Below are 11,161 nucleotides of genomic sequence, written 5' to 3' on the forward strand. Positions count from 1 at the left end.
TAAGATCCACTGAATGAAATAAATAAGAGATTCTTTTGCTTTTGTCAGTTTCCCTTTTTCATCTCTCTCGCCAGTGTGCTGCAGTGCCCTGCTGTCGTTCACTTCAGCCCTCATCTTCCCTTCATCCTTTTCTTCTCATCGACAACACTAGCTAACTTCTTTGCTAGCTAGTTAACCACCGAATCGGTGCCGAGCCCCATAAATATGGCAGTCATTGATAACACGTCTCACTGACCGCTCGCTTAACCCTGCTTCTGAGCAGCGATTGTTCAAGTAACTCCACTCGGCATGACAGGCCTGCTTTGGATTTCTCCATCTTTTGAATCAGTTGATTAGCAATATGAAGGGTTTGGAAGGTGGCGTCTTTTTTTGTTTGTCTTTCGAAAACCAAACCGCATTTTTAGTCTGCTGTCTTCCTTGGTTGACATTGGCTCAAGTGAAGATGTTGATATAGTTCTAAATAATTTTAATAACACTTGTGCCCAGATCTTGGACCAAATTACACCATTTAAGCTGAAAAAAACCTTCTAAACGTCTGCTGTAGTGGATTATTGAAAGCATACATGACTGTTGTAGGACAGTGTGGAAGTGGAAAGTGCAGTGCACAGTGCACCCTGACATTTTAAGAGATTCTGTAAAATAAATTGAATACAGTGGTAAAAAAATGAATAATGAAAAGAACTTAATGAAAAGAACTGACACAACTCCAGGGGTTGTTTCATAGAGGCTCCTCCAAGTGTCAGTATGAACTCTATCCTTCATCATCAACAAAGTCTCCAGCATCACAATGCACATTCCCCCTCCTGCGCAGGATACTACGATTTCTTTTCAAACTACTGCCGTCTTAGTGTCCTTTGAAACAATACGCGCTGACACTGTCTCTGAGGTGATTAATACAATGAAGACTCTTTGTGTACTTTTTACATCTTGCCCGTGAGTTTTCCAAAAGAAGTATGTTCTGTCAGTCCGTATATTCTCTAGATAATCAACATTATTATCATCACTAGTAACACTATTGACTGGTTATGTCCTTGCTTATTTTAAGAATGCTATTGGTCAACTCTCTCTGAAAAAACCCACTTTAGACTCTAAATTCAAACCAATTTCCAAATTGCCCTTTCTTTCCAATGTTCTACAAAAAGTTGTTACTCAACAATTGATTGCTTTTTTAAACAGAAACAGACTCTTTGAGACATTTCAGTTTGAATTTAGAGCAAACCACAGTACATACACTGCATTCCTTAAAGTGATGAATAAACTGCTGGTGGTCGCTGATGCTGGAAAATCTTCAGTTTTTCTTGTGGTAAATCTGAGTGTTCAGGGTCTGTTTTAAAGTGGTTTTATTCTTACTTACAAGGCAGATCTTTTAGGGTAGCCAAGTCATCATCATCTTCTGTGAAGATGGCCTGTGGAGTACCAGACCTGGGGTCTGTCCTAAGATCACTCTGTTCACTGTTCTTCCCCCAGGCGCATGTCATCTGCAGTGAGCTTTCTTTCCTTTGCAGATGACACTCAACTGTACCTTGCTTTTAACCCAAATGATTTTTCAAAACTAGTGTGCTCAACAACTGCACCCTTGACCTCAAATGCTGCATGGCCCAGCTAAATATTGATAAGACTGAGGTAATTATGACTGGCCCTAGCTCAGTTAATACTTATACTTCAAAACATCTGGGCACTCTGTCTAACAATATCACCAGAAATTTTGAGTTAACCTAAAATTAACTTATATGTCTTTGGACTGTGGGAGGAAGCTGGAGTACCCGGAGAAAACCCATACAAGCATGGGGAGAACATGCAAACAAAATAAAGGAGGCAAAATAGCCTACAAATTGTCCAATCTGGACAGTAAGCCTATAACAATGGTATGAACATCAATACAATGTCAAAATTGATCTGCCAAGTGTATCCCATATCCTTAAAGCAGGGCTAAATGGTCAATCTGCCATTTAGCGTTATGTGGCTTGCAGCTGGCTAAAGCTAGTTATTAGATAATATTAAAGCTAAAGTTTAAGCTGAACTCGTTTATCTCCACCATTCAGAAATTGTGTGTTGGTGTGTGACTTAGGTCTGTTTGGAAAATGTCATCATCTTCAGGGAAAGTACCTGTTTGGCAGGACTGAACATAGTGTTTGTATTTGTACAGCTCTCGGTGAGTATTGTCATATGGAACAAATGTGTGTCACTGTGTTATTCTATAGTACTATGAGTACTGTTTATGCCAAGTGTGTAGGCAAGGGAAGACAGCAATATATTAGCAACCCACTGTGTTCCTGTCTGTTCTCCTGTATCCTCTATTTCTCATTTTCCCACCACGGCTTCCTTCTTCTTTTCCAATCCTCATATCCATTTTAAATTTCATCTCGCTCCCTTTGTCCCTCCGACTTATCTCATGCTCTGTCTGGCAGAAGAAGATTATATGGATGTTGTCATTATGAGAAGTCTGATTATTATCATTATTATCAAAGAGGCAGATGAAGCCAAGCATGGCCATATGGGATATACACATAGAGGTTTGTCTAAATGCATGAAAAGCATACAGTGATTGTAGCCTGCCAATTGAACAGCATGCATGATAATAAATATTTACTCTACATTTAATGTCAAACCTGCACAATGTGCAACGCATAATTTACAAATACCCCATTAATCTCTGTGAATCTAGTTGCACACATACAGATTTACTGTGTCAAATAAACAGGCTAGGAAAATCCCATGACTTTTCTAATTGTTGGAAGGCCTTTGAGAGCATGTTTTGTTTTAGCTTGATAAGATTTCTTGATCTAAACAGTTTGATTGGCCTGAAAATAACCGAAGAAAGAAACAGGACTTTAAATGTAAATGTAAATTAAAACTTAACTCAGTTATAGCGTACTGTCAGTTTTTAAATGGAGATTTAACCAGATTAAAACAGGCTGCACCACACAATCCAGTTCTTCCATAGAGATTAGCTGTTAATAAATAGACCAAGGCCTACTGCCAGGTGTAACTGTGGCATCGCTAAATGAATTAAGTATGTATGAGTTGTTTTATATATATGTGCATATATACATATGAGTCTCGATGATGGATGACACGTCTGATATGATGCTGGATTAAAATGCTATTTGTGATTGACAATAATGTTAGTATAAAACCAGAAGTTCAAATTCTGTCATTTATGTTAGCATTATGGGGCACTTCCCCTCTAAACTGCTTAAATACTAGTAACTCTGAAAGATATATTTTTCTGCATGTATGCGTATATAAATAAACAAGATTTACAAAGTATTGACAGTGAAGTTTTTTAGAAGTTATGTTACAGCTTGTGATGCTACAGTGACTTGCTTTTTTACATAATTGATTGCATTTAATTGGACAGCATTACAGATTTATCCTGGCAACTGAAATATTACTTATGTCTACTCGCTTAGACATTAAAATGTTTAAAGTAATAGAGGTAAATGAGCAACACTGATATAAACTTTTAGTAAAAAAGACAGCACAAGAAGCAGCAACATCCACATAAGTCAGAAAAGTAGATTGGACTAGAATGAGACAATATTAGATCTTTCAACATGGTTTATTATTCTACAATCCAAAACGTCACAATACACATTTTCTTATGCATAAACTATCCAACAAAACATATTCATATAGTCTTCTCTTGCAATATCTTTGCTGTTCTCTGCATGTAAAAATGAGAAAATTATCTTCAGGTTATTGTTAAACTATTTGTGGTTTAGCATGAAAGCCCAGCTGAAATCAAAGCGGAGATCTTTCCAAGCAAGCATCAAATTTTAATTATACTTATAGCTCATCAGATTTCAAGTTTAATGTCAAGTAGCCTCAGCAAGGCAACGGATTGCAAGAGCAAAAGGGGGCGAAACATAAAAGGAAGCAGTGTGGGGGGCAAATCGGGGAGAGTGAGAGGAGACAAGAATGAAAAACAAGTGAGAGGGAAATGGATCTTAAACGGAAGAGAAAAGAAGGGAAGAGAAGGGGTAACGGTGGAGAGAGTGAGCCATGTAAAAAAAAGGCTATAGAGAAGGGTAAAGGTCAAGAGAAAAGAAAATGAGGTAAGAAAAAGACAATGAGGGAGCTGAGAGAGCGAGGAAGAAGGAGAGGGAAGGAGGATGGGGAAAGGTCAGAGGAAAACATAAAATGACAGAAGGAAAGGCATGATCAAAGTAAAGGTATTGTATTTCAGTCCTCAGATATTGTTTCTGCCCTATTTGCATGTTTTCTATTGCAACTCATACAGGTAATATTACCCTTAAACACACAAACATCTCTATCGATAAATGCAGTTATGGAGATGGAAGACTTTCACCCCTATAGACTTGAAAAATATTTATATATGTACAAATGAAGCAGAACATGGCCCTTGTATAATATTTCATAAATAGGTAACAATGACATGAGACATACTTAACATAACCCCTATTAATGTCTTATAAAGTAATTATCACACACCAGTCCACCAATCAACACTTAATATAGGATAAATCCATATTATATGGAACAAGATATGAAAGCGAAAGAGAGACATGCATGCATAGTATAATTCTTTATAGTCCTGCTCTGGGATTTTTAACACCAAACATAACCATAATAAGTAACTGGCTGATGATTATGTTACCGGTTCTTAAAAAGACTGAGAATGGAGCTTCATGAGGAAAAGAAACGTGTTCATATGTGTGTTACTGTAGATGAGCTGCAGGTCTCATTTCATGTTAGCTCTCTCAAGTCAGAGCTGTTTGGTCAGATGCAGACAGAGGTTGTTAGCTTCTGTCCAAAAAAAAAGAGATTTCTTATAAGATTTAAAGAAAGACTTATATTAGATTTTACAGTAGGCCTACTTAACACATCTGATTTACATGCATGTACAGTTACACACTCATTCATTCACTCAAACACACACACACACACAGGTAGACACAGCTGTTGAGTGCTATTGACTGCTTCAGGGTCTATGATTCCCAACAGCAGATGTTAAGAGTAGGCGTGATTAAAATTAGGAGGTATTTACACACTTGACCTGAGCGATGTACAGCTCTATGCTTGAGAAAGACCGACACAAACTATACTTTATATTTTACATTATACAACATCTAAAACAGAATAGGACTACAGAGTCAAATCCAGTGAAATTTCCTCAAAGGTGAAAGAGTTAAGAGGGATGCTGTGTTTTTTTCCATGCTTATATATATATAAATATGTACAATATATGCATAATGCGCTGTATATAGTATACATGAGGGTACTGTCTGTGCTGATTAAAGAAGGGAAAAATAATCTAGGCCTGCGTAATGGACCTACAGTATATGTCTTGTGTGCCTCCAGGAGCGAACATTTCACAGTCATTGTCCGCCTTGTTACGCTTCACCTAATAATTCCAACCCTCAGTCATGGATTGGACTGTACGGCTGCATGTGTGTGTGTGTGTGTGTGTGTGTGTGTGTACGTACAGTAGACAGAGCTAGTTGGCATTATAGCAAATGTAATGTGGTTTGAAGCTGGAAGGCAGATTTGCTGAATTTGAGCTGAATTTCAAATAATTGGCTTTATCCAGTGAAGCCTTATATACCACACACAACCACACACACACACACACACACACACACATATTTTCTAGCGTATGGATATTTGTCGAAACACACACAAACACAGCACTGACACGCACATACGAGGGAAGTGCAAAATAAATGATTGAGAAAAGCAGCATCGCTGTTATTATTGCTGTTTGTGAATTCACTCACTTCTGGGTTGTCAAATCAGCTCCTCATTCATTTTGTGTGCATCTGCATGGGTGTATGTTTGCATGCTCCACAAATGACTGCCACATTACCAACCCTGTGACATCACGTCACACCAGGCTCCCAGTGAGGCCTTGTCAGAAGTACGGATTAGAGCCAAAACAAAAAAATAAATAAAAGGAGAAACAACAGGGGAAATGGGAAGAGGGAGGTGGGCAAGGAGAAAGGAAAGCCATGAGCCTAAGGAAGAAAGAGAAGGAGGTTTGACAGGCTGTGAAGTTTGCTCATTAGGCATATTCCTCCGTGATGGCCCAGTGTGAGACACCGAGCCTAAGAGTGTGTCAGCGCTTCCACAGTGCAACACATGACAGTGTGCAGGCTGGCTGAAACAGGCAACAGTGGTCAGGACACACACACTGAACTGATACATGGTGTTCCTCATGGTGCGTGTTAAGGCCTGCACACTCTGCACTGGTGTTTAAATGGCTGCAGAGGACACTGCTGATACTATGGATGCAGATGTGGATGTAGTTAGCTTCAGGAAGTTCTCATTTTTAATCCTATACAGTTTTACAAAGTGATGGTAGTAACAAGATTAAAATGAACAAAACAGCTAGCAAAAACAGCATTTTTCAATTTGGTCCTGAAACATTTGCTAATCTAGAAGCAGCCAGGGTACAGGGTTTGCTTTGGTCCCATCGCTTCATGTTGCCTTATTGAAACTTAACATTATCGAGGAAAAAAAATCATTTATCCACTTATGGGCAGTGATCAAGACTCAAAATTAAGACTGGTAAGACTCCCACATATTTAAGACAATGCTCCTTTACTCTTGAATGGCAGCCAATTTAATTGCATCAGGCAAATCACACCCTAGATACTGAGACTGCGGCTTGTATCCATTCATATTTGTTTAACATGGGTTTATGTCATGTCACATTTTAGCGATGAGTTACGCTCCTCACGGTTTAGTTTGTGATGTCACAAGGATGCGGTTAAACTTGCAGAACAACACTAGAGAACGTATCACAATACTTAAATTAAGAAAGGTGAAAATAGATTTCGTTATAGTAGGGTTTAAACAGACTTATGCAATAAAGCAAATTCTATTTTTATCATAATTGTGGCATGGAATTAAGAAAAGGGAATGCTTGTTCAGCTGGCAAACAGGACTGGAGCTGTGTATGGTGTCTGGGCTACACATACCATTGCAATGCATTGTGTATTTAATTAGGCAATTGTAGGCTTTTGGAATCGCTATTTTCCTATGAATCTAGCATGCCACACATGCTTTTGTCCTGTATACGAAGCACATTTTGACACCGAGGGAATTTTTGATACAATACTTCAAAATCTTTGGTATCCAGTCTATTGTGCAAGTTTGGCATTGTGATACCTTCATTATGCTGAAGTATTGGATAAGGTTTGTGGCCTAAAAGGAATGCAGACATTATTGAACATATACAAAATAATTAGAACAATCCCGGTCTTGGAGGCTCACTTCCCTACATATTTTACATGTTTAGATGCTCTGCTGAAGCCTGATAATGTGCCTTTCATTTGAATCAGGTGTATTGGAGCAAGCAAACATCTAAAAGATGCAGGGTGCAGGCCTCCAGGATCAGGGTTGGGACGTCTAGCGCTAGTTTGCCTTCCTATCTGCTTTGAAACCTTGGTTTCTACCAGTCCACCACTGTGATTAAGTGCATGTTAATTTGCAGGAGCAACATATTCAGGGTTAGTGTAGGAGAAGCCGAGGAAGTCGTCCTGGTCCAGGTTCATGATGACGAGCTTGTCTGTCGGCGTCAAGTCCACCGGCATCTTGGTGAACTCCTTGTCAAAGTTACAGGTGTCCCGACGGTTCCTCTGCAGGTGGAGTTTATGAGTTTATGAAGGGAAGGGGGTATGAAAGGCAGGAAAGATTAAAAAAAAAAATGATAGGAGTAGAATGGGATGGATTGGAAAGGAGAAAATGAGAAAGCATTACTGTTAGATACCGTTTGGTACAATGTCAACTGCATAAAAGCAAAAGCCATCTTCATTTGGCTGCTTCCTCATATTAGTGGTACATATTTTCACATACTTGAACCATACAGTCTAGTTACAGTTCCATACAAAGGGCTTTCTAGGCATATGCAATAGATTTTAAATGCAACTGTATTGTCAAATAAACTCATTGATATGACCATGAACAAGTGCCATAATGATAATAGGAAGAGTTCAACATTTTGGAAAATATGCCTATTCATGTTAGAGACGATCAGCACCACTTTCATATCTGTCTGTTCAATATGAGGCTGGAACCAGCAGTCAGTTAGCTTAGCTTTGCATAAAGACTGGAAAACAGCTGGTCTGGCCCTATCTGAAAATAAGGTGCTGGTAGGTGGATTTTAGACAAACTGTTTCCTCCTTGTTTCCAGCCTTTAAACTAAGCTAAGCTAACCAGCTTCTGGCTGTAGTTTCATATTTACTATTTACATCTAGCTCTTTGCGAGAAAGCTTAAAAAATGTCATAGTCTTCCATTTAAGGGAATCTTTGCTGATTTAAAGTGGGTTAAATCGCAGGTGACAGGAAACAAGTAATTTACTGGCTCTGTGACTATTCTTTGACTGAAAAAGTGACTTAACAAGAAAATATTACTGTTATTTTATTGTTAAGTCGGAACAACAGCCAAAGAGCTGCTAAATGTCGTGTCATGACATTTTAAAAAAGCTATGGTACTGTACAGAAAATCGTACAATAAGTTATAAGCAAAATCAAAATCCCAGCAACTCGCACAAATTTGGAATAAACATAATAAATGAATAAAGAAGGAACCCTCAAAAGTGATTATAGTCATTACTTTACTATATGTAAAGGCAGTCATTGTACACATCTATTCATTTCTCGGTATCACAATTTTGTTATTTCCTAAAAATGAATACCGCCATCTCCTTGTGAAAGTGGTGTCTGCACTATCTGACAATGCCGGATGGTGCTGGATTGGATGGGCCTGAGGGATGCTCTACCGTGATTGGTTGTTATATCATCAGTTGCCTCACAACAAAACAACCAATCACAGCTCTTCTGCCAGAAACCTGCCGTTTGTGTCTCATGTAAAAGCAAAAGTCCATATTGAATTATCATTTCAACCCAAACCACAATCTTTTTCTAAACCTAACCAAGCCGTTTTGATGCCTAAACCTAACCAAACTGCCACTGAAAAGTCAATGAAGCATAAAAATAAAACTTTGCCACAGGGCATAGTCATAGTCCTGTGCTCGACCAATTCATCCAACACAACCTCCCATCTACATACTTCCCTCTGGCCCATCCAATCTAACACCATCCCTACCAACGCTATGTTATAATACATAGCACTGAGTGAATTTAGATCGCTGTCCTCCATTCAGAAGACTTTTATGCCATTCCCTTTATTTCTCGCTCGAATATCCATCTAAGTCTCACCAATCAATGTCTTTAATAGTATCTCTGTACTGCCAGGACCGTGGGTCATAGAAATCAGGATATTTTTACAGCTCACAAATGAGACTCCCCTTGTTCACTGCGACGGTTACGAGACCACAGAAGACATACTACACCTGATAAGAAAGGATGTTGGTACAGTACCCTGGAGTTTCAGCACTGAAAAATAAAACAGTTGTTCTGTCTGCCTGCTTTGCTGCTGCTAGTGAGTGGTTTTATGTATGTAGAGGAACAGGAACACCTTCCTCTTGTCCTGTCTTTGCCGTGATTGCGCCTTTTTTGTAATACTGTTAATTGTCAGGTCTCAAACATGATGTGATAATGATGCTACTGCTAACGTTAAGTACCACCTGTAGCACCTGCAGTGGCAATGAGTCAGGACAGGAAAAAAGAAAGAGAGTACAGGCAACAGCAAATGTGACTTTGTGTAGGCGGTGAGGGAAATCTGTGTGTGCGTGTGTGTGTGTGTGTGTGTGTGGTAGTGGAGGGTGTCTCTGGGGCAGGGCATTGTTAATGCACTGCTTGGTTCAGTTAGTGTATGGGTAGAGGAAAGAAAAGAGCGAGCGGGGTGTTAAAGATGGAGGAGTGTATGGTCGTGAGTGGGGGAGGGGCGAAGTTAGATGCGGTAAAAGAGAGCGGCTGCCATTTGATTCACTGACACTGATGCACTCGCACGGTTGGGGATTTAATTCTTATTGGGGCAACCCGTGCTATATGCTCTTATGGTGCTGTAAGGCTCTGTGTATAAGAGCAAACACCAACGAGGAGGCGGTATAGGGAGTCATATCACTGTATGTTATATATGGCCTGTAGGATGCTCTCCAAAGAAACAGAGTCAGGAGAAGCATTGACTGTATGTGTTGTCATGGGATTTTGTTAAAACTCATAGAGCACAATTGGTTAGAGGCAACTGTATACTTCATGTCCAGGGAACACACACACACACACACACACACATCCATCAGACAGACAGCACATATAGATTCGAGATACATGTCAATCATTCGGACATTATCCCCTGTGTGAACATTTGCAACTCCTTGGAACTTGGAACCAAGCAAACACAGATGTTTTCTGTCAGCCAGTCAACCCTTCAATATAATTAAAGCCATATTAATGGATACAGTGTTTCATTATCACATCACATAACTATCTTGAGTTGTCTGATGATGTGGATGCTTGGGGAGAAACTAACCATCTCTACCGTCATCCCATGTGGCATTAATTCAGCATTAGGCTTACGTCTCAGTTAGCAATTATTATATCATCTATAATCTTCTTTTTTGGGGAGGGGGGAAATGACAAAATGTCTATTTTAAGATAAAAAAAAACATTATGGTAAACATCAGATTTGAATAATACATGAACATTCTGCACTTATATATCTAAATATTACTTTGAAGGAGCTGCGGGATGACAAGGTGCTCACTTTAATTTTCTCTACTTTATTGCCGTAAATTGTTGCTTATTACTGGAGGCACATTCTGAACTGTACTTAGCAAAAGAGAATCTGTGGCGACCAGGGTCCTCTTGCAGAAAGCTTTCTAGGACAAGCAGTTGTGAGCAGTCCTTCAAAATAAAACGGCAACGAAAAATATACATAATCATACTCACCATGAGGGCCTAAGATAGATAGATAGATAGATAGATAGATAGATAGATAGATAGATAGATAGATAGATAGATAGATAGATAGATAGATAGATAGATAGATAGATAGATAGATAGATAGATAGATAGATAGATAGATAGATAGATAGATAGATAGATAGATAGATATGCACATCACTAAGCAAGCAGCGACCAGAGACAAAACCAAACAAGGGGTGATCTCAGAAAATCCACAACCATACAAATACATCCACAAAGTTAGCATCACACCACATACATTTGAAAAACGCAAACAGCTGAAGCCATAGTCCAACTCACAGCACGAGGAGGAGGAGGAGGAGGAGGA

Source organism: Pempheris klunzingeri, chromosome 17 (genome assembly GCF_042242105.1).
Source record: "Pempheris klunzingeri isolate RE-2024b chromosome 17, fPemKlu1.hap1, whole genome shotgun sequence".
Lineage (NCBI taxonomy): Eukaryota > Metazoa > Chordata > Actinopteri > Acropomatiformes > Pempheridae > Pempheris > Pempheris klunzingeri.